The 21,421-nt window shown below is 39.7% G+C and overlaps 1 long non-coding RNA gene across 1 annotated transcript in view; it reads left to right on the top strand.

Moving 5' to 3' along the window:
* The window catches only part of LOC136052176 (uncharacterized), a 414,011-nt gene that overhangs the window by 283,443 nt on the left and 109,147 nt on the right, over positions 1 to 21,421 (top strand). Inside the window, exon 6 of the long non-coding RNA XR_010622523.1 lies at positions 2,210 to 2,322. This is a non-coding gene — a long non-coding RNA (uncharacterized LOC136052176). The remainder of the gene's footprint in view (positions 1 to 2,209; positions 2,323 to 21,421) is intronic.

The raw sequence follows: 21,421 nt of genomic DNA, 5'->3' as shown, positions 1-21,421 counted from the left end.
AAGACATCACCCTGCATCCCATAGTATACAATAGTGTTTGATTATCAGTGTGTTGCAGCCATAGGTTGCATTTTTCCCAGTATAAGGAACTAGCTGATATAGGAAGGAAAATACTGGTTTTATTGCAGTCCTCGAAGTCCTTAAACATGCATGTTAGGCAGCATACAACATATAGTGAGAGATGGTTTCTGTCCTGAAGGGTGCACAGCCATGAGTGGAAAAGAGATTGTCCCACTCTCCTCAGTGCTGTGCAGCCTCACCTCAAGCACTGCTGCGGGCTTAGTTGCCTCAACATAAAGACATAAAACTACGAGAGAGTGTCCAAAGGAGAGCTCTGAAGATGCGGAAGAGCCAGGAGGGCAAAATGTATGAGGAGCAGCTGAGGTCCCATGGTGTGCTCATCACAGAGCAGGGGAGCTGAGGGGAGCCCTGATGGCGGCTGCAGCTCTCACAGGGAGCAGAGGGCAGCGCTGAGCTGTGCTGTGTGTGACAGCGACAGGGCCCGAGGGAACGGCATGGAGCTGTGTCAGGGGAGGGGCGGCTGGAGGTCAGGGACAGGGCCTGCACCACAGGGCGGTAGGCATGGAGCAGGATGCACAGGGCAGTGGGCATGGCCCCAGGTGCCGGAGTCCAAGGAGTGTTTGGCCATTGCTATCAGACACGGGATTGAATTTTCTGTGGTCTTGTGTGGGGCCAGCGTTCCTTGTAGGTTCCTTCCAACTCAGGCTATCTTGTGATTCTATAACAGAAAGGCTGGAGAAGAAATAGCATCATGGGGAATGGAAGCAGTTTGCCCAGGATTGTGTAAGACTGTGGCAGAAACAGAAATAGAGCCTGGGACTTACCCAGTCCACTGATCTTGGCATACTTCTTTCCCTGGCTGAGGGCAGTGGTCCTGCCCTTTGTAGATGTGGCCAGGCTTTTTCCATTTGATGGATTTTTCAGTAGAAATTCTTTTTCTTGAAATATAAAATTTCCTTGGGAATAACTGTTCTTCCCAAGAAAAGCCAAAACAAGTATTTCCCAACTGTTCATTATGGAAGGCTCCTTTTCTCTGTTTTCTATCTACTCTACAGAAAATTTCCATGTTAAATTATCTCAGAGGTGAATTTTTCTAGATGCACTTTCTCATGGGGAAAAGAAGACCCACGATCTTACTGGGGCAAAACAAAGGAGGATCTTGTTGATCGTTAGGATTTGTCTTTTTCATGTACTGATGAATGTGAACCCAATTTTGATCAGTAGCAATGTGCTGAAGTCATTCTCATTGCATTTACTTTTTATGAAGAGGCACTGGCTTTCTTGCATTAATCCAAATAGCATACTTTCACTGGATGCTGTTCTCTTAATGGTTGCTGAGAGTTGCATTGAAGAACTCTCTTTTATTTTTTTTATTTTTCATTTATTTTTTAATGAAAAGACATTGAAACTTCTATCACAGTAAGGTTATCTTGGCAGCTTTTTATTTACTCTTGACTACTGTATTGAAGATGCACATTTCCAATTACCCATTAAAGAAAGTACTGAAGTGAAACAAGCTTCCTTGATTCTGAAAAGCTTACTTGAGACTACTGCTCCTTATTACTTGTGCTATTCCATAGCCTACACTTGTCCTCAGAGAATGATGGCATCAGATGAACATATTGGCTGTGATTTTTCAAAGTATGCAGTTAACCACATTTGATTCCCACTGCATTTGATGCGTGTTAACACTACCTTCAACAAAGACAGTGTTAGGCCCATGTAGAAGGCTTTGAAAAACAAAAAACAAACCCCACCTCTTGCACCCTGGGCTATTTGCAGGCAAGAACATATGTTGTAAGTGCTTATACTATGTTACAGGCTGTCTGTTGAAAGGACTTAACCTGCTTTATGAGTAGTGGTGTAGTTCATTTGATGCTACAATAGGTGTATTTGTCCCTTTAGTTTTCTCATATGTTTTCATAATATTATATCCTTTGCAGCTGAATTTGGGCAAATATTCTCCATTTCCAATAAAATTAAAAATCTCTCAGCTTAAGCTATTCCAAAGTTTAATGAATTTATTTTCTCATGCTGAAACCAATGATTTTATTTTGTTGTCTTCTAATGTAGTCACTATTGGACAGTTTGTTGTTTATGTAAAACTTATATTTTTCTTTCTCTTTTTTCCTCTCCCTTTACTTTGCCTCCTCTTAACATCTACATGGCGTGTTGATGGCAAGAGCAGCAGTGGTTGGCAGTTTTCCTCAACTTTGCAAGAGAGAGAGAGAGAGAGAGAGAGATTTGGTTGGAATGAATCCTTGCTCTTCATACAGTCTGCTTGAGATGCAGCTTTGAAAGGTACCGTCCCATTTTTCTATCTTGAAACCAAAGATGAGAAGCACAAGCAGGTAGAAATTTCAACTCCACACCACCTGTTAATTCACTGCAGAAAAGCCCTTAGGCAATGCGTTTTTCACTGTTTCCACTTGGAACATTTGTGTGGCAAATACCTACAGTATCTATATGTACCTGTGATTCTGGTGTAGAAGCAAATTTGATTGGGAACGTTTGGATTGAAGTTTAGGTTGTTAGGCAGATAAAGACTTTTATGATCATGGTCTTGCTTTTTGACTGGAGTGGCATTCATCACTTATATAATTGAGACTAATAACAAAAGTAGCAATCCTGAAGTCATACACTCTGCATGGTAAAGTGAGATTCATTTAAAATTCTGTGTAAGAAGAGTCCAGATCTGGTCGGAAGTGAGGTGTCTGGTGAAACTGTGAAAGTGAAAGCTGTGAAATACTCCGTAAGTAGTATTAATACTTATCTTTTGAGAGCTCTGCAATTGAGAAAATCCTTTCAAATTGAATTAAAATGCTATCCTTTGACTGCTATACAAATGCTCCTTATGACACGTGCATTGCAAAAACAACCACTGTTTGTTAATATGGCATTAAAATTTTGGACTCCTCACACAAAAATTAATAACATTTTTGAAATAAAAGTGATGTAGGATACTGACACATTTATGTCCATATGTTCTTGGACATGTGTCCTCCAGTGCATGATAAAACCAGAAATACCAGATATTCTTATTTTTCTTATTTATTTCCTGTAAAGCCATACTGAGAAAGTGGGAGAATGTAAATGATGGCAGATTGACAGGCTTTGGCCCAAGGATAACTGTACAGCAGTACCATATTTTATATTTTTATATCCTCTTATCTAATCTGTTCTACTAGTAGTACTAGTTGACTTCTATGAATTCACATAAATGTAATTTAGAACAGACTTGGGCCATGCTATTTATATTTGTACAGATTGCTTTATGCTTGTGAAACAATTATTTCCTCTGGATCTGCAGCATTGTTCAGTGTCATGCAATGCTTTCGTGTGTATTTATGACTGTTTAAAACATGAAAAGTGTTTTGAAACAACACAACAAGGAACAGCAAAAGCTGTGTAGTAATGGAGCTACCCTTGGCTGTCCATATGATGTCCAATTAATGTTGTTACTGTGCTCTGACGCCCTTCCAAGGCTGAATAAGATATTCTGAAACCTGATAAAATACTTTTTTTTCCCAAATTTTTTAAAGATTTCCATTATAATGATAAGAGGACAATGATAAGTCCTTTCAGTGAGAAGATATGTAATGCATATCTTTAGCAGCAGTAGTGGTGAAGGATGTGAAGTATATCCCCAAAACCTGAAGGTGTGAATTCCAATCAACAATGAATTCTGTGAGCATTCCATGTAGTAAAACCTAATTCTTTGCTGAAGGGGAGCACTGTGAACATCCAGCATAAAATAAAACATGTTCTGTTCTGAACTGCACTATCTTGAGCCAAACTCATGATCTAAAAGTGAAGCAGGGTTCTTTCACCACCAGTCATAAAGATGCTGTAAGTCAGATTGTCCCCTTAGGCTATATTTGACAACATAGTAAATCGAGCTTTAGGAACTTTCTACCAGATCGAGAACTCTGCCACCTCAAAACACAAAGCATAGATCCATTATAAATTCATTCTTTCTGGTGCAGATTTTGAAAAGGTTTTGATGCTTTGACTTTATACTAGAAAACTGCAACGCCTTATTCAGTATCTTGTGTTTCCCACTGCTATCATTAAAACATAGAAGAGCTGGCAGAAATGTGATCTCATGCCCTCACATGATCCAGATGAAATCTGCAGTGTGGAGTTTTCCACTTGTGTGTTAATGTCAATTTTGATCAAGCACCATCAGCTGTTTGTTACTCCCCTGCATTTTGTCATCCTCCTATTGCGTCCTTATTACTCCAGTCTTGCCAGAATGTTGCACAGGCAGCAGTAAGAGCAAAATCTGATCTGTGTTCAGAATGACTTCAGAAAATATGCTAGATCTTGTATGTATTCATCAACACCTCCAATTCAGTGAGCTGTGTTGAGAAGAGTGAAAAAAGCTAAGTCTTGTTTCTTTCACTAAATGAAGCTAGAGTGGTACGGGAAAAGCGCAAGGGCAAATTCTTTTTTATATAAACTCCAGAGAAACTATTGGACAGAGAAAGCTTCAGAGTTTTGATTTTAGGATGAGTTTGGGCAGAATTAAAAATCATCTAAAATTCTTATTGTCTTCTCTGCCCTCTTGCCCTTTGTTTTCTGTGCTGTGTGATAAATGCTTCGTACCCAGATTTTGCAGTTGTAGCTTTGTGCTTAAAAGCCATGTTGTCACTGCAATCAGAGCAATCTCTTCACTAAATTATGTTTCAGAACTCTTGATGAGAGTTTGTAGTTTGTAAATACAGAGCTGCATGCAAAGCTTTTCATTTCAGAAATTTTGTGTACTTGGATCTATACAATTGCCTTTATCTTGGTAGGCAAAGATGATTATGATAATTTTGGTCTCTGGGAAAGAAAAAGAGAGGAAGAGGAGGGAATAACTTCCCAATTATGTTGTTGATATTGCTATCTTTAAAACCTTTTATTTGAAATTTGGAGAAGTTTTTGATTTGTTTTCCTTCTCTCTCTGACCTAATTAATTTCATAGGACCTCTCCATGGACATAAATTTATATGACAACTGAATTACATTAAAATTTGCTGTCATGGTATAGAACCTCATGTTTATAGTAAATTTAATATGTTTTTGTTCATTTCCCTCTATAAATATTGAGTTAGCAGTGATAGTTTTTCTTTATTTTTTAAATAATTTTGGATATATAGTGACTTATTGTCAGTATTAAAAATATTTGAAAACACAAATAATTAGGAGAAACATTGTAATTCAGCTGTGTTTAGCGAAAAGCTTCTAAAGTGGCAGTAGCTGAGAAGTAGGGTTCTTTCCTTTTCCATTTTTTTTTAAATAGATTCTTGTAGAAAAGGGTCAAATAATAACTAGTTTACAAGTGTACTCACCAATTCCAGCTTTTTTAGTGTGAAAACATTCACTACCAGTCAATGTGTTGTAGAAAGGAAAAGCACATACCATTTCAAGACTGTCCCATCTTCAGTGTTAGTATCAACCTTTTAAAGCCCATGGATATTTTGAGTGGCTGCTCATGCTGCCTCTTTTTCAGATCTACTCAGTCTACTGACATCACTAAGCTAATACACACATTAAAACATCTACTTTTTTTCTTCTGAGGCTGTAACCATTCACTTTTGTGAATGGCTAAGGAGACGTGAGTGTGCAGATCCTTGTGAAAACAAGAAGTTTGCTCACAAGAGCAGAAGGTAATTTGCTATAATTTAGGGCCAAACACAAGTTTGGAATCTATTTGGATTTTTAAAGATCTTCAGTAACATTGCAGCAAGGTACTTATTCTTGGGGTTGGATAACGACACTAAGTTTCCTTTTCCATAGAGAATAAACTGCAGAAAATAGTTAAAATGGGGATAAAATTATGCACAGTAAATCTTTAATAATTTATGTTCTGATTACATAGAATGAGCCAAGGAAGGGAAATCCTTTGGTAAAAATGCACTAAACACAGCAAAATATCCTAATGTTAATTCAACCAAACCAGTGCTTAAGGTTAAGCCAGTGCACCGGCACTGCACAGATGTGGGACAATGTCTGTGCCCCATCACGAGTTTTTTGTCTGAATGTGGCAGGGCTGCAGCGGCCAGACAGCATCCAGAGCAGGATTCGTGGAGCATCTTCTGTTAACTGCGAGGAGTGGCAGAGCTGGTAAATTTGCCTCAGGGGATGATAGCAGGGAAAGGCTATTGTGCCTGGAATGTATTTTGAAACACTGGATGCACTTTTTTTTTAGTTTTCTATTTCCATCCTGCATTTATAAAGGACTTTTATAAAGGACTCCTAAGTAATTTCCAAATTAAATTACCTCTCTAGCAGTTTTGTGACCCTCATAAATATGATAAAGACAGACTCTCTCTGTCTCACTTTTCCTCGTGGTACTTAACCATCCTATGGCATGCTAAAAATCTTCCTTCAGCATCAAGACAGCATATTTCTTTCGTTAAAGTTCAGAGGCAAATGTAAAACAGTTATGTTAGATCTTCACTAACTCTGACTTTTTTTGCGGTGATAATTTATTTTCCTTTCCTCAGACGGATTATAGAGAACATGGTGTTGTCCCGCAGTCCCCAGCTTTAATATGAAAATGGATCAAGTTCAGGTTCTGACACACTTGGCAGAGCACCATCGTTTCTCTACCCCTCCCTCAATCTGGGCCATAATTGTGGATATCCTGTGGACGGCAGCCCAGAGACTGCCAGTACTGGGAGCATACGGAACGGAAGAGATGATGGCAATAGCTGTGTCGCTTGACCTGACATTTGCCTCGTTTCTCAGCCACAGGGTGTGATGAAGGGAGCAGAGAACGGCACGCAAGAGGTCATGGTGCTTTAGAGCAGTCCCCCCCACCTAACTCAGATATTGTTATTAGGTGCTGTTTGTACTTTTCCTGTGTACATGCAAATAAGGGCTATTTTGCATAAAGAGAGAGAATGCAAAAATAGGTAGTCACTGCTTACAACGAAGTTGCACTGGAGGTGGATGTGAACTCCATAAAATCCCTGGGTCACAGACCACCTTACAAAATAGATCCTGACAGCTTTGTGGAGACAGATTATGTCAAGCCCTCAAATTTGGAAGTGTAGCAATCCCTCTGAAGTAAGATTGCAAATGAACACCCATTAGGAGATTGCCAACATTATCACAGTTTGTCAGGGTGATCTCACAGCCCACAAAGCGCCGTAAGAGATTGCTTTACAAGTTCTGAAAGATTAGAGTGTTGAAGTATGTGACACCGGAATGATGCTTTGATGCCTGGCTTTGTCAGTCAGCCAGACAAATAAATAATATCCACTGTTTTTATTAGTGTAAAGCATAACAGGTAATGGAAAAGTATAGAGAAACATTTCCTTCTCGCATCTACACAGAACACTAAAATATAGGCTAACAAAAATTGGATGCGTTAATGTCAAATCCTTAGAACAAGCAGTTGTGTACCTACGTGTGTCAGTAACTGCAGAATGGCATTTATGACTATTTCAGCAGCTAGTACTTTAGAGCATTACCATTATGGCATGGCTAAGTGAAACAGGAAAAATCAGCAGTCTTGGGATTTGGTCATTTACTGAAGTGTGAAAACATATATTCTAGTGAATGAGGGATGGAGTTCTGGCTAGTAAGGAGCAAAAGGTCTGGGGTACAGAAGCCAGGAGTTTTTCTCTCAGCCTTGGAAGAAGCTGTACAGCCACAATGTGGCATGGAAGTAAACAGTAGAAGAGTATGAAATTCATCATTTCTTTCCACGGCAGGAGCTGTGGAAGGGTTTTGGTGTAACATGGAAGCAGAGTTTTGTTATGAGTTTTGGGTATTTAAAACTTTAGAGATCAAAATGAGAATAATCTCAAAACATTTTGCTTTTTTTATTTTTATTATCTATATTTTTTTAAACTTTCTTCTAAAGCTGCACTTAATAGGACACCTTTCTCCTAGATTTGTTCAACATTCAGCCCAGGCTTCCATAAACGATGTGTGGTCTGAAAACCATTTGTGGAGCCTTAGATGGGAACCATTTATGTTTTAAAGAGTTCCAAAGAAGGCAAATTCATTAGTCTTTGTGCTTTAATACAGACTGCTGGTATATTTTTATATAAACTGGAGATCTAACAAGGTTTAGCCATAGATCTGATTTATGCCAACTCAGCCTTCAAGTTTTGCAGAGCAGAAGCTCCAAACTGCTCATTTGTTGCACTTGTTCATTCTTAGGGTGCCATTACACTGTAGGAACCCAGGATCAGATGCAAACATATGTATCACTGATCCACCTACAGGTGGAAAACCGTTTCTCCTGCCTTGACACCAAATAATGATCTGTCCTTGACCTTGGAGAGTTTTTGTCCCTAATTCTCCATCCTCATGAGCAGCAGAGAACTTGCAAGTAGCCAGGCATCAGTTAACGGCTGTTTACACAAACCTTGAGACGCTTGGATGAAAGACCCTGTGTAAGGGCATAGAATTATTATGACTATTATTAACTGAATGCCTAAACCTAGACAATGTATTTGCACATGTAAGTAATTATGATGCACTTCAAGGCATTCTGTTTGTAATGCTTTGTAATGCTTTGCTCTCCATTTCCTACAAATCAAATTACTGAGGGATAGATTTGATTTCCACATCATTTTGAAAATATTTTCTTCTTCTTTTTTTAATTTCCTTTGTATTAATTTTTTTCAAAGTTCAAAACACAACCAACTGTGACTAAATGCATAAAACCAAACAAAACCCCCTTAAAGTATAACAAAATTAAGACAGCCTAAGATGATATGCAGCAAACAATGTAAATCATACCTAACAAACATGGTTGTAATAATATACCTTATCCATGTCTGATCCACTAATAACAAATACTTATTCAGAGAACAAATAACTCATTCTTCTTCTTGGTGAGAGAGAGGCAAGCCCCAAATTCAAATTATATCTTGCAGTCTAAACAAATAAGAAAAACCTGCCAAATCTTCTTATAGAAATCCCAACAATCTTCTATTTTCATTATATCTTTTGGGAACAATAGGATTGGGAGGAGGGGAAAAAAGGGCAGTTTTTACTGGAAACATGGGGCTTGGTCTTGTGCCTTTTCCATGAGAAGTCCTTACTGCCTTATGTTGAAAGGTTTCTGTTGTGGGTACTGAGTTCAGGCCAAAACCAGGAGGCATAGGCTGGTGTTGTTTTTAAGAATTAGGAATTTTTCCCCTCCCTCACAAGAAACTTCTCCAAAAGTGAAGGCTTGACAAGATTGCTTTGAGAATAAAGATTGCTACTAGACTATAATTAATACTTTCCTCTCTGCAACATGGCCAGATAGATTTCTGCCATCTTCCCATTTCCTTTCTGGTTGCAGAAAAGGTTATTATTTGTTTAACAGAATAGCAGCATCCTCCCTGTCCTACGGTCAGGGTCCATCACCCTCTTCTTCAGTTCCTGCTGCCCTTCCTTGATCTGTATTTGCTTCAGTGGAGTTCTGGGCACAGTGACGGCATGGGTACCTGCAAAAGAGGCAGAAGGCAGATTTTCAGGTATTCTCCCAGCTCTGCCATACTTTACGTGCCATGCACTGCCTGTCTGTCATTTGTGACCAGGTCCTGACTTGTCTCTGATACCAGCATTCCTGTTTTCCCCTTGAGGTTTTTGCCTCATTGTCTTCCAGTGAGACCTCATTTCTAATGATATTTTTTAACAATCTAAGAAAGATTTACCTTTCTCTTTCTTTCCTTGGGGATTTTGAGGTATAAAACATCCGTATTTCTCATAGCTCTTCTGTTGCCATTTAATGCTTTGAACTGACCACCCTTCCCCTGTTGGCTGAGGATGCTTGGTGAGAGTCTCGTCTCTCTGCATTTCTGCACCAGTGAAGCTGAGGCTCTGTACAGGGAGGTGTAGCAGAGTACCTCTGTGTGTCTTTTGTCTTCCCCCAAAGCCCTTTGTGCTTCAAGCCAGCCCCTTTGCCTCTTGCTGCCTCTCCTATGTGTCCCCTTAGCTGTTGCTCTACCCAAAATAACTCCATGCCATACCTTACACTGGGTGTTTCCTTTGCAGATGTGTGAGCTGGAGATACCACTGGGCTTAGCAGTGACTCAGTGGAGGAGAGAAGGCAGGGAGATGCATGGTGTTGGCTGGCTGAGATCATTGCTCCCACAGCCACTTGTAAATGGCTGTGTGCTCCTTCCCTATCCTGACTGCCTGTCCTTCACAACACATGGTGATGAATGTTTGGCAGAGAAGAGGGAGAAGCTCTGCAATTATCAATATCAGAATGACCTAAGTGCCTGATTTTTGGCGGAGTTTTTCTCATATATTCTCAATATATGTATAAATAACCAAAGTATTTGGAGATCTTGCTGTTCCCCCTTCCTAGGGTATTATTTCAAACTCAAAGAGGGTAGATTTAAGTTGGAAGTAAGAAAAAGGGAGGGTGGTGGGGCACTGGAACAGACTGCCCAGAGATGTGGTGGATGCCCTGTCCCTGGTGACATTCAAGGTCAGGTTGGATGGGGCTCTGAGCAACCTAATTGAGCTGTGGATGTCCCTGTTCATTGCAGGAGAGTTGGACTAGGTGACCTTTAAAGGTCCCTTCCAACTCTGACTATTCTGTGATTCTATTCTGTGATTCTATGGTAATGAATTTTATAGTTTCCAAATGATTTCTCCTCTTACCATTATTATTGCTTGTTGTCAAAGAGTGTAGGCTGCTTTTTGCAGCCAGTACACACAGATAACGTCAAAACACGTAACATCACTCTAGTGATCCTACTTGTGTCCCATACATTAAGAAAGCATTTTTGGTTCTTCTCATATTATGTTTTGTGTCTTGAACTTAAATTTTATCAACATCCATTTCCATTTAAAACCAAAGCCATAGAAATTTCTCAACTGCATGGCAAGAAATCTGTCTTTAAAATGTGACCCAAGCCAAGCTGTTATAATATCATATCCCAGTGTTTAAGAATACAAACTGCTGCCATTTAAATTGTTTTTTTATTAAGGAATGCAATTCTATCAAAATACGATTTCCAAGAAAATGTTTTCCTTTCATACTTTATATATATATATATGTATAAGAAAGAAATGGCAGTATCTACAGAAGCAGAAATGCCAGCCTCAGATGGAGAGCAATCTCCTAGCAAGGATTTGGGAAAAAGTAAGGATGTGTGTGATGTGTGTTCTGTGAGGCTGCAGAAGGTGAATTGACCTCCATGGTGGTGGACTTGGTGAGGGTGGACTTAGTGAGAAGTACATGAAACGCAAATTCAAGTATAGGCAGAGCCTCACAGGTTGGAAGTAGATTAGAATTTATGTTCTGACTTTTCATTGCAAAATTAATCTGCTTTCTGAAGCCAAAGCCTTGGTAAAGCTCCAGTGTTTTTGTAAGAATGTCTATTTTTTAAGAATTCCCACTGACAAAGAAACAAAGTGCCTGGAATATCGTTTAGTGGAGAACATATCATTTACACCTCAGTTGTATTTTCTTCCTTCTTTTATTTTTTCATAACAGCCATGAGACCAAAATTCTTGTGTTTAAGTGAAAACTAATTATTTTTTATACTTGTGTGATTCGTTGATGAAGAGAGCTGGAGCTCTAAGCTTAAGTCTGTAGTTCCTGCCTTAGTCAAAATGGCCAAAGCATCAGAGACAAAGAGACTCCTGGATTTAGCCTGCAGCACAGCTGTGCTGCCCTGCAAGATGAAAACTGAGTTGCTCACTGAAAATATGGTTCAGAAATTGAACTGATGGCCCAGTGTGGTGCCATCTGAGCTTCACTAACACCTGCAGTTAATCTTTCCGAATCAGGGTAGTAATTTACATGTCTCCATTCAGATCCAGAGTCTTGTCCGGTGTTTGCATCTCTCTCAGCTTATCCATATTTTTCTTGCTTTAGTGGTCTTGGATTTTCAACTTTTTGGACCTTCCTTGTGAAAGCTTCATTTATTTGGTCAGGATGAAGATGGAGAATCTGATAGAGCCTGATGTGGCTTTTTACTTGTGTCCACTTGTTGAATTCTCACAGGGAAATGGCTGCATGCATAGTCAGTGGGACATTCCATGGTAGCAGGAAGGGTTTACTTATGTGTTTTAGGACTGAGGTGAGACCTGCAGCACAGCCCCAATTCTGTGTTCTCCCCACAAGGCAGCAATAGCAGATGTTTGTGAATGGCAGCACCAATCCTGCAGTATGATCAGGAAAATAATTCTCAAGGGAAATTTCACTTAATTGTGCTGAAGTGAAGCACAATTTATTGGTACTACTGAAAAGTTTTATACTCCGTTGTGTTATGGATATGGAAGAGTAGTAAAACAGTTTCCACTTAGCATGTTATCAGCGCAGCCATCAGTTATAGGGAATTCTCTCACGCACAGTGCCTTCAAACGGGGAAAGTAAACTTCTTCAGTACTTAGCATAGTCTTCAATCTCTCAGCACACATGTCTGGGATGTGCAATAATTCTATGAGTTACAGGATACTGTAAATGTAAGCATATACAACTACTTCCCTTAATCTTGCCAATGGGCAGCTAGAATAGACATACAGAATCTTCAGAAGGCATCAGAATAAACGTGCAGATGTTCTCCATCTCTCTCTCTTTGCAGTCACCATGTATCACGCAATACACATATGATAGTAGATCGTATGTCAGGAGAAAACTCAGACTACACCCCATGCAGCCATCACACCTTGAAAATAGACATAAAATGGTAAGTCAGTATGAATGCACAGCTCCTAACAGCCTAATAGAATAGATCGCACTGCAGCCAGGTACATCTGTTGTCAGCACTAACCATTATCATTAGTTTAAAACACTTAAAATCACTGAGCTTCCTTAGGTCTGGGGACAGATTATACCAGGAAGAATCTGCTAAATAGATTTAACAACGTAGCAAAGAGGGACCTTAGCTACATTAAAACAGTACATTTTGCATTGGGAAGGCTGTAGGCTGTTTTCCGAGGAGCAGTCTGAATGAGGAATGATGCTAACACCATATAGCAATTTCTTTATCACTGTTTAAATATAGAGCTTGAAACTCTTGGACAAACAATTGTGCCCAACTGCAAAACAATTTATTTGTGAAAAATCAGGCTTGTCTTCTCTGGGAAGCCATCAGCTGTCCTGGAGCATGTGTTCTCATCAGACTAATGGATGAGATGGAAAGATCTAACTGTGACTGGACTAGAGTGTGAGGCTGACAGAAAGAATAAATCTCTCTTAGGTAGGAAAAGAAACAAGGAAAGAGAAAAAAACAGAAAATTTCTCCATGTCTCTCTGTCTTCCCAGTCTGGTATATGACTGCTCTGAACTGTGAGGTACAGGTTCTTGCACAGACATTCAAGTCAGTCAAGTGATGAAGGCTTCACAGAAGGCTTCAAAAACAAACAGAAAGAAAGGAGTCTCATATACATACATCAGTGACTGCTGAGGTACTACACTACTGCTTGTTTCAGACTTGCTGTAGAGTTTTTGAAGAACGTGTGTGATTAATTCAATGGGAACAGAGATGTCTGACTCTTCAAAAGAGGTGGAAGTGAAACTAGGCAAAATGGTGGTGATAAAAGCAACTGTATGAAATACTGGTTTTGATAATGAAAAATGTCTGAAAGCTGTGGAAAAAAGATCCATGAATGTTTTGTGTGTTAGTTGATAACAGGGCCAGGGAAACAGATAATGCTTTAGCTTCTATTCTTGTAGATATTGTCAGGGTAATAAAGAAAAATGTTTCAACTTCATGAATGACAGTGGGAGACAAATGTATGTATCTTCTCCCAGACTCAGAATTCCCCAAGAATGCTCCCACTATTAAGAGAAAAAGCAATTACAGATATGCATGGAAGGTCATCCCTTTTTTTTTCAAGCTCATTCTTTATTGCATTGTCAACAGAGGACTGAGATCCACTGCTTCCACAGCGTCATTGTTTTCATATCCCTCCCATTCCTCATATCACAATTAAGGACTTAAGGCTGACCCAGCCATTAGAAGTTCTGTATTACTCCAGCGCAGAGTGGGCTGGCTATGATGTTCATTGCAAGCTTTGGAGTTTGCTAGTTTGGCCTACAGTTTGGTAAGCTACTTGAATTGTTTCTTAAAGGTCAGCCTTCCCTTTCAAAGTCCTGAGAATGATTCTTGATGAGGAAGGTGCTGCACTGGAGACTTTGAAGGATTTTTTTCAGGTAGTCTTCTTTGAACAAGAAGAGTTTGAAGAGTCATACATTTTTGAGGCAATGTGAGCACCTTTGCGGAAAGAAGATAAGCCAGTACTCAATATGCAACTAAGCTCCATCAGTTTCCAGAAAGTTCAGCATTGTCTTTGTGCAGAACATGCCTCTATTGTAGTACAATAGCAGCATAAATAAGCTACTATATTCCTAGCTTTGTCTTCCATCTGCCTCTGATTTTTTTCAATAGCATTTCCTCTACTTACTCTTTACCATATCCTGGAAGTCCATAGTGTAAATAAAAAGGAATTTGGGGTCAAAGGTATGCAATTCATAGTGTGGATGTCTTTATGGAGCAGAAAGTCACACAAAACATCACAGGATACCACTTTCTAACCAATCCTGGATGCTAAATTTATCAATTTCATCTTGATGGACAGTACTTTCCTGTTTGAGGTTCATTTCTTTTCTGCTCAAGTAGAGTATAGTGAAATTAGGCATGAAAACTTCAAGACTTAGAGAACTGCCTAGAAAAATACTGGCTGTGTGTGCTTGGGAGCATGGATCGCTGTTAAAAGACAAAAAAACAAGCATACAAAAACAACCTTATACGAACAATACAATAGGGAAACAGTAAACAATAAAGCCCTACTGGATGTTAATACTGCTTTCCTATATATGTTACATCAAATCCTGCAGATGGTGCGTGGAGTTCAGAATATTACTGTGGCAGCCCCATTTCTCTGGCACAATCAGCCCGTCCGTGCTAAAGGACAATCTATAATTTTCTCAGGAGGCAGTCTGAGCCTGTGCTCTTAATTCTCTGAGGAATTGGTGGTTAGTGTATACCTCACCACTCTCTGCTTCCCATGGGAGAGGTATATCTTTTATTATGTCTTCTTAAATACAAATACAGGGCATCAAGCACATTAAAATGCCCTACCAGATCAGGAAGCCATATTGCACCCACTTCTAACTCTGGAGAAGAAGAGGGAAAGACATAATTCATAGTAGATATATGAGATAGCAAACTCACAGCAATGTCTGGATGGTGTTCTGGCAGCATGATGATGGTCAGGGAATCAAAAGTTGAATAGAATGGGTGAAAAGCATGAACTCTGGAAGGAGGAAAGGGCAGCTTGTGGCAAGAAATAACCCACAGCATATGCATGTAGGTTCAGCCCAAGCAAGGGGATAGGTGGGATATAATCTTTGTAAGAAAAAAACAACTAATAAAGTTGCCAAGAACAGATATTTTATAATCTGTGCTAAATCTCTGCTGGAAAACATGAACAGCAATGAAACTGAGAAGACACTAAAAGAAATTCGGGGCAAAGTGCCAGACGCCCAGACGGAAGCAGAATGTGGACCAAAAAGCTTGCGACAATTGGGTAATTATGGTTTATGAATTTCAGCTTTAATCTGTAGTTCAGTGAGTCCTGATTAAATATCTGTTAAACACAATTAAAGTTTGTTTTTGTATTTCACCGTCTTGATCAGAATAATTAGAGACTGCGTGTTTCATGTCAAAAGTAGCAAGAGGAATTTTAGTGAATGAACATCGTTTTTAAAAGCCATTTGTAGCACCAGCTGTTGGCATTATTTTATATTTTAGTGTTATCAGCATAAAGACGGGTCTTCTCAATGCTGAATGCTTTCCAGCAGGGCTAAGATGCTGGGAGATGCGTGATACAGCAGGAACCGTGCCTGGCCATAGGACTATGCAGAGTGCCTCAGATGAAGCTCTCCAAGCTAGAACATAAGACTGTTAAGAAAAGGTTATTTAAGCTTTTTCTCTAAAGAACAGGAAATGAAAAGAGTTTAGTGAGAGGAAACTGGGATAGTTTTGAGTAAAGATGCACTGAGATGTGACTTCCATAGTTAGAACTTATTTTTTCAAGAGCCTGAAATGTATCCGAATGTCACCTGAACGCAGTTAGTGTGCATAAATAAATCCTGGGGGGTATGTGTGTGCATGTATGGCTGACCTGTTTTTAGCCTTCATCTGTCTCTTTATCCCAGTGAATCTTCAGTCACATTTAGTAATGCCTAGGGAGGAGGAGTAAACCTCAAATAGAATAAGCTAAGAATTGAAAATATCTACTAAAGACACTTGAAAGACAACTCCAGTTTCTTTTCTTGAGTAAGTGTTCTACTGCCTGAGTGTCTAGTTTACTTCAAATAATGTAGTTCCTTTGACCTTTTCAGTTACTGTCTCTTTGATGAGTGTCAAAAGAAGAGGAATGTAGCTCTCGCATGTGGAGGAGGTTTTACCTTCAAGGATGGGACTGAGACAACAGTCCGACTGCAGAGTCATGCTTTAGTAACAGTCACCTAGAGAAAGAGGTCTATGTGGTTCATTACCATCATGCAGAACCTTTTAATTTGCTGGCAGTTTAATAATTCACTTGTGCAATAAGCTTGAAAACTCAAGAAAGGTATTAGCTTATGTATAGTTTCATTTCTTTCTGACAGTCGTCTGCTTTTTGTATTTTTTCACCTACCTTTCCAAGTAAGAGTGGGAAAATAATGCCAGAGAAAGAAGAATTTCTAAATTAGTCTTCCAAGGAAAATGTAGGTCTATTAATTCCTAAGTGAAATCAAGGTTAATGGTGAAAGAGTTGAACAGAACTTAGAAATCAAAGATACTTTGGAAGACAACATCAAAGGCGTATCAAAAATATGGTGGTCTTTTTATAAGCTGCAAGCCCTGAAGAGATGGTGCCCCTAATGGAGCTGAGGGAGAAAGGATCAAAGTGATGATCATATGCGTCTTTAAAGTAGAACGAATATCTGGAGTGAATCTATGAAGAGACAGGTTTTGGATGAAACTTTCATAGTACTGGGATTGTTTATCAAGGTTTTATGCCCGGGTACAGTACAAATGATCAGATTTCCCCAGGGGAAGAGGGAAAGAATATTTGACTCAGAATAGAAAAACTAAGACCATTTGTTGTCTGTGAAATGAGAATATCTGTGTTTAAATGTATATGTATTTGTACATATATTACATCAAGTATCTTTTTAAGGGGTGTATTTTATTAATTTGAACCATAACCCCTTTCTTCAAGGGAAATTTATTCTGGTGGAAAAAAAAAAAAAAAAAAGACATCCATAGCATTTGGTTAAGTATGTGATTTTTTATTTTCACTTCATAAAGTTAGGAGGGAAATGGAGTTAGGGCTTTTCTTTGTCTTCTGTTGCATCTCTGAATTACTCTGATTTTCCCTCAGAACCAGCTGCTTGAGTATATCTCATCAACTGCCTGAGCTTGTCCAAATCCACCACCCGTATGTCTGAGATAAATAAAATCAGGACAGCATGTAGGTCTCTAATACGAATTCCTTAATATGGGGATGGGGAGAGAAATGGAGATCCTGACTTATAATACTGTGTATGTAGGCCTTTCACAATGTGTGTACAAGCCCAGTGGGAAAAAAAAAAAGAAAAAAAAAAGAAACTATTTCTTCTTTTGGCAGTGGTATACGTAGTTCTTCCACAGAGTTTTATACTATGCCTGAGGGTCATTTCTCTTTTAAAAGAAGCGGTGACAGCTGTGATGAATGGCATTACCTGGGAGGAGGGAATATCTAGATGTTTAAACAGATCAAGTTTCTTCTTATAGCACAGTAAACATTAGGTCACAAATCAAGCTGTTCTACTTTCATGGGCAATCAGGATCAATTCTACGCTACTTAAATGTGAACTGGGAAGACTTAAGTATAGCTGCATGCTGACATTAACAGAGGATGGTGGTTTATAACCTGTGTACATTGTCACAGCTATCCTTTTACATGAAGTCATGGATGAATGCCATGTGCCCATGTAGAGTTGCCTCCTTGTCAGCAGGCAAGATTGCCCGTCCATCACTATTATCTGCAACGAGGCTCATTACCTGCCAGCCAGTAAACATCTCACTCTCACCATCTGCAGTGAATTACAAAGTGACTGGAAGAATCAGGATCAGTTTGCCTTGCAGAATGATTGTCAAGTTCATTTTCATCTTTGGAGGCCCTTTGGAAATGGAAAAGATGGTGACTTGGATGGGAAAAAGGATGATGTCCATTACCCTCAGGCAAACAAGCTGACTGATGCTATTCTTACATACCTCCCATTTTACCAAGCGCAGGTGGCTGGAAATTTTCACAGCATGCAGGTGAAATAGTATCTTTCATTTTTGAATTGCTGTATCATTTGTGGTGTACAGCGGTGCCATTTTCATGAGTCATAATGCCTGATTCAGTTTTTTAATAAAAATATTAATTGTACTCAGTACAAAGGCTTCCCCAGTTGGCAAAGCTGATGCCCAGCCCATCAAGACCTACTTAGAAAGGAGGATAGTGTCTCACTGTAGTTCTTGCTGTTAACGTTTTGACACTTGTTGTTTTTGTTTTTGTTTCTGTTTTTGCTTTTAAGGTAGCTTGACAATGATTGTAAACTTCAGCGTCACAATACAATGAATTCTGAGCATCCGTTCTAGGGAAGAGAAGATCTATTTTGTAAGCCTTTCAAGGGAAAACATGTAACCAGAGAGGCAAATGAAGACTGTGATACGTTCTTAGTAAAGAATCTGTTTGTGATAGATAGATTAGAGATTCTGCTGTGGATAGCAGGAAGGTAGGCAGAGGAATGGGAACATTAGGGAGCAAAGATTATTCTTATGGTTTCTCCCTCTGGCCTCCAGTACCCATGTAGTATAGAACCTGGCCTTGGGTTTGAATGTCTGTCCTTTCTCTTTGGCCTCTCTCCCAGCAAAATGCAGAGTTAAACAGAAATAAAAAAAAAGGAGTGATATGTGTTTGGTATGTCAGCCAGTGGCCACATGTGTAGAGAGGAAATTTTCTCTGAGAGCTCCCAAAGCTCATAATCATTGTGCAAGACATAATTATACTCTTTAGAAATCCAGATCAGTCCATAGTGAGGGGAGGACAGGAGGGAGTGTTGCAGACGGATTTTAACAAGTGTGTGTGTCTCCTTTTCTGCAACAATTTTGGTCTTAAGTGCACTTGGCTAAATTCTCAATCTCCCCTGGGAGGGTTACTGGAGGGATTTCCAGGCTTTTCTGTCTGCCTGCAGCAGGCTCATGGGGAGCAAACGCGATGACTACCAGTCCTTGCACCTGCTTCAGAGAGGGGCAGCACTTGCTCCCAGATGCTTGCCTCAGGGTGCCAGCAGGAACAGGGGAGTAGGAAGAGGCTGGCACTGCTGGTTAAACAGACAGTCCTCCCTCCCGGGAGCTATAGAGTGCCAGTGGGCACGCTATAACCAGGTCTTTGGAGCTGAGCGAGTGCTAATGGCAGCATTTTGCCTGCTTCTCATTGCATAAATAGAGAGGCTCAGAGGATGATGCTTTCCCAAACCCTTGCTTCACTCTCACAGGGCTTCAGAAGTAGCTAGCATTCTGTTCTGTTCTTTATATGAAAAAAGCTTTGTGCTGCTACTTCAGAGAGCAAAATCAAATTAAGGTGGAGGGCAGCGTGATTTCTGTTTTTAACCATGTGCTTATCCAGCCTAATCTCTGTTGTTAAGCTTTGTCTTTGATTGCTGACGTGAAGAACCTGTTTAGGTCCTGTGACTTCCTAAACATTGCTAAAGATTTTCTGAGTAGTGATTTGTTCATGCAGCAGGACTTTGAAATGGTCTACCATTCTGCCGATTTTTGGCACACACACATCTGACTGACCAAGGATGTTTCATCATTCTCAGATTTGCTGTATTTTGCAACTGGAACAAATGCTTTAATAAAGCAAATGAACAACTTTGAACTCATGAAGTGAATGTGGGTTTTGCCTGGGGCAGTGGTGTCTGGAGGTTCACAGACACCCTTACATTCTACTGAAGAATAGTTTGCACTTAGTTCTTGAGAACAGCATTTTGTGATCAGACCCTCGAACCAGAGGATTGACGTGTATTAGCAATCCTCTCTGGATCGCACCTCAGTATTTGGGATGAGAGGTGAATGTCAGCCACCACAGTGTTTCCTATGTTGTGTTTGGCTACAAGTGTTGTCACTTTTTCCATTGACAGGGACTCTGCAGCGGAGGGATCTCGTTGTCAGATGCCGGATTATCAAAACTGTGTAGGTTTTTAAAGGTGTCACTGATTGCCTGAAGGTATTTTCAAAACCACCTTAGCTGGTTCGGGTATGTTCCATTGACTCTGGATGTTGTTTCAAATTCTTCTTGCTGCCTGCTGTTATGTTGGATTATATCAATTCCTCATAAGATCTTTGTTACCTCTGCCAAGACTTGCCAGCTCTCCCACCAGAGAATTTTGGAATACCCTTTATGCTTCTGTAGGATGCATGCTGGGGTGATGATATGGCCTCAGTCCACTGCTTTGAAACCAAAGTGAAGAGGCCGTTTGGCAGCTTTGGTTGAAGTTAGTGGGGGAGAAAGGGACGTTGTGGTACAGCAGGGAAGAGTTATTTCTCAGGAACATACTGTAGAAACCTGGATCGCTAAGGAGTTGACTCTAGAAACAAGCCAGGACAAAGTCAGAGCACAAGTATTGAGAGTTAGAGGGCATAAATAAGAGGAAAGTGAAAAAATATGAAATTTCAACTGACTTTGTAAAGCATAGAGAAATCTTGTAGAATGAGAGTTGTATTGTAAGCAACAACAGCACAAATGTTGCCTTTATGCTTTGTTTTCTGAGTGAGGAACAGATAAACCTGAAGGATGGCAGGATTGGCAGGCATCTCATTCACAACGAAATACTAAACACACAAATCAGCTGTGAGGGAGATTTCAGCCATTCTGCAGTGAGCGCAGCTTGGCTTGATAAACAGCCTCTCAGAAGGAGATACTTACGTCTCGAGTCCAGGCTTAGAGAAAAGCCAGTGACTGCAGCTCTCCTTTATGTTGTATTTTGTCTGTTATGTACTTCCAAATGGTACATTTGGTGATACCAGATGAGAAAAGATGGCTGTAAGTACCAAGCAAGAAGGAAATGATAAAAAAGAAGGTGTAGAAAGAGTGTATCAACAAGCCAAAAAGAATATCTGGCTACTTTTTTAGATGTTGTAAAACCAGAGTGATTGTTCAGATCTTAGCTGAAGCATACAGAATTTACTTGCAAAATATCCGGCCCGTGGTTTGAGATAATTCATGTAAGCAAGAACTTTATTCCTGTGTTAATTAATGTCTCTATAGGGGTGCTGATGTCCTAAAACTTAAAACACAGATTTTTAAACTGAATTAAAATTAATATAACTCCTAGTTAGAGGTGTCAGTCTTCAGAAGTTTTGAATCATGAAGTGAAAGACCTGAGATAAACCCGAATCTACAAATTGTAAAA

Source organism: Cyrtonyx montezumae, unplaced genomic scaffold, assembly GCF_038088225.1.
Source record: "Cyrtonyx montezumae isolate F1298 unplaced genomic scaffold, pur_monq_1.0 scaffold_3, whole genome shotgun sequence".
Taxonomy (NCBI): Eukaryota; Metazoa; Chordata; class Aves; order Galliformes; family Odontophoridae; genus Cyrtonyx; species Cyrtonyx montezumae.
The sequence above is the reverse complement of the archived record's forward strand: the minus strand, read 5'-3'. Positions and strand labels throughout refer to the sequence as shown.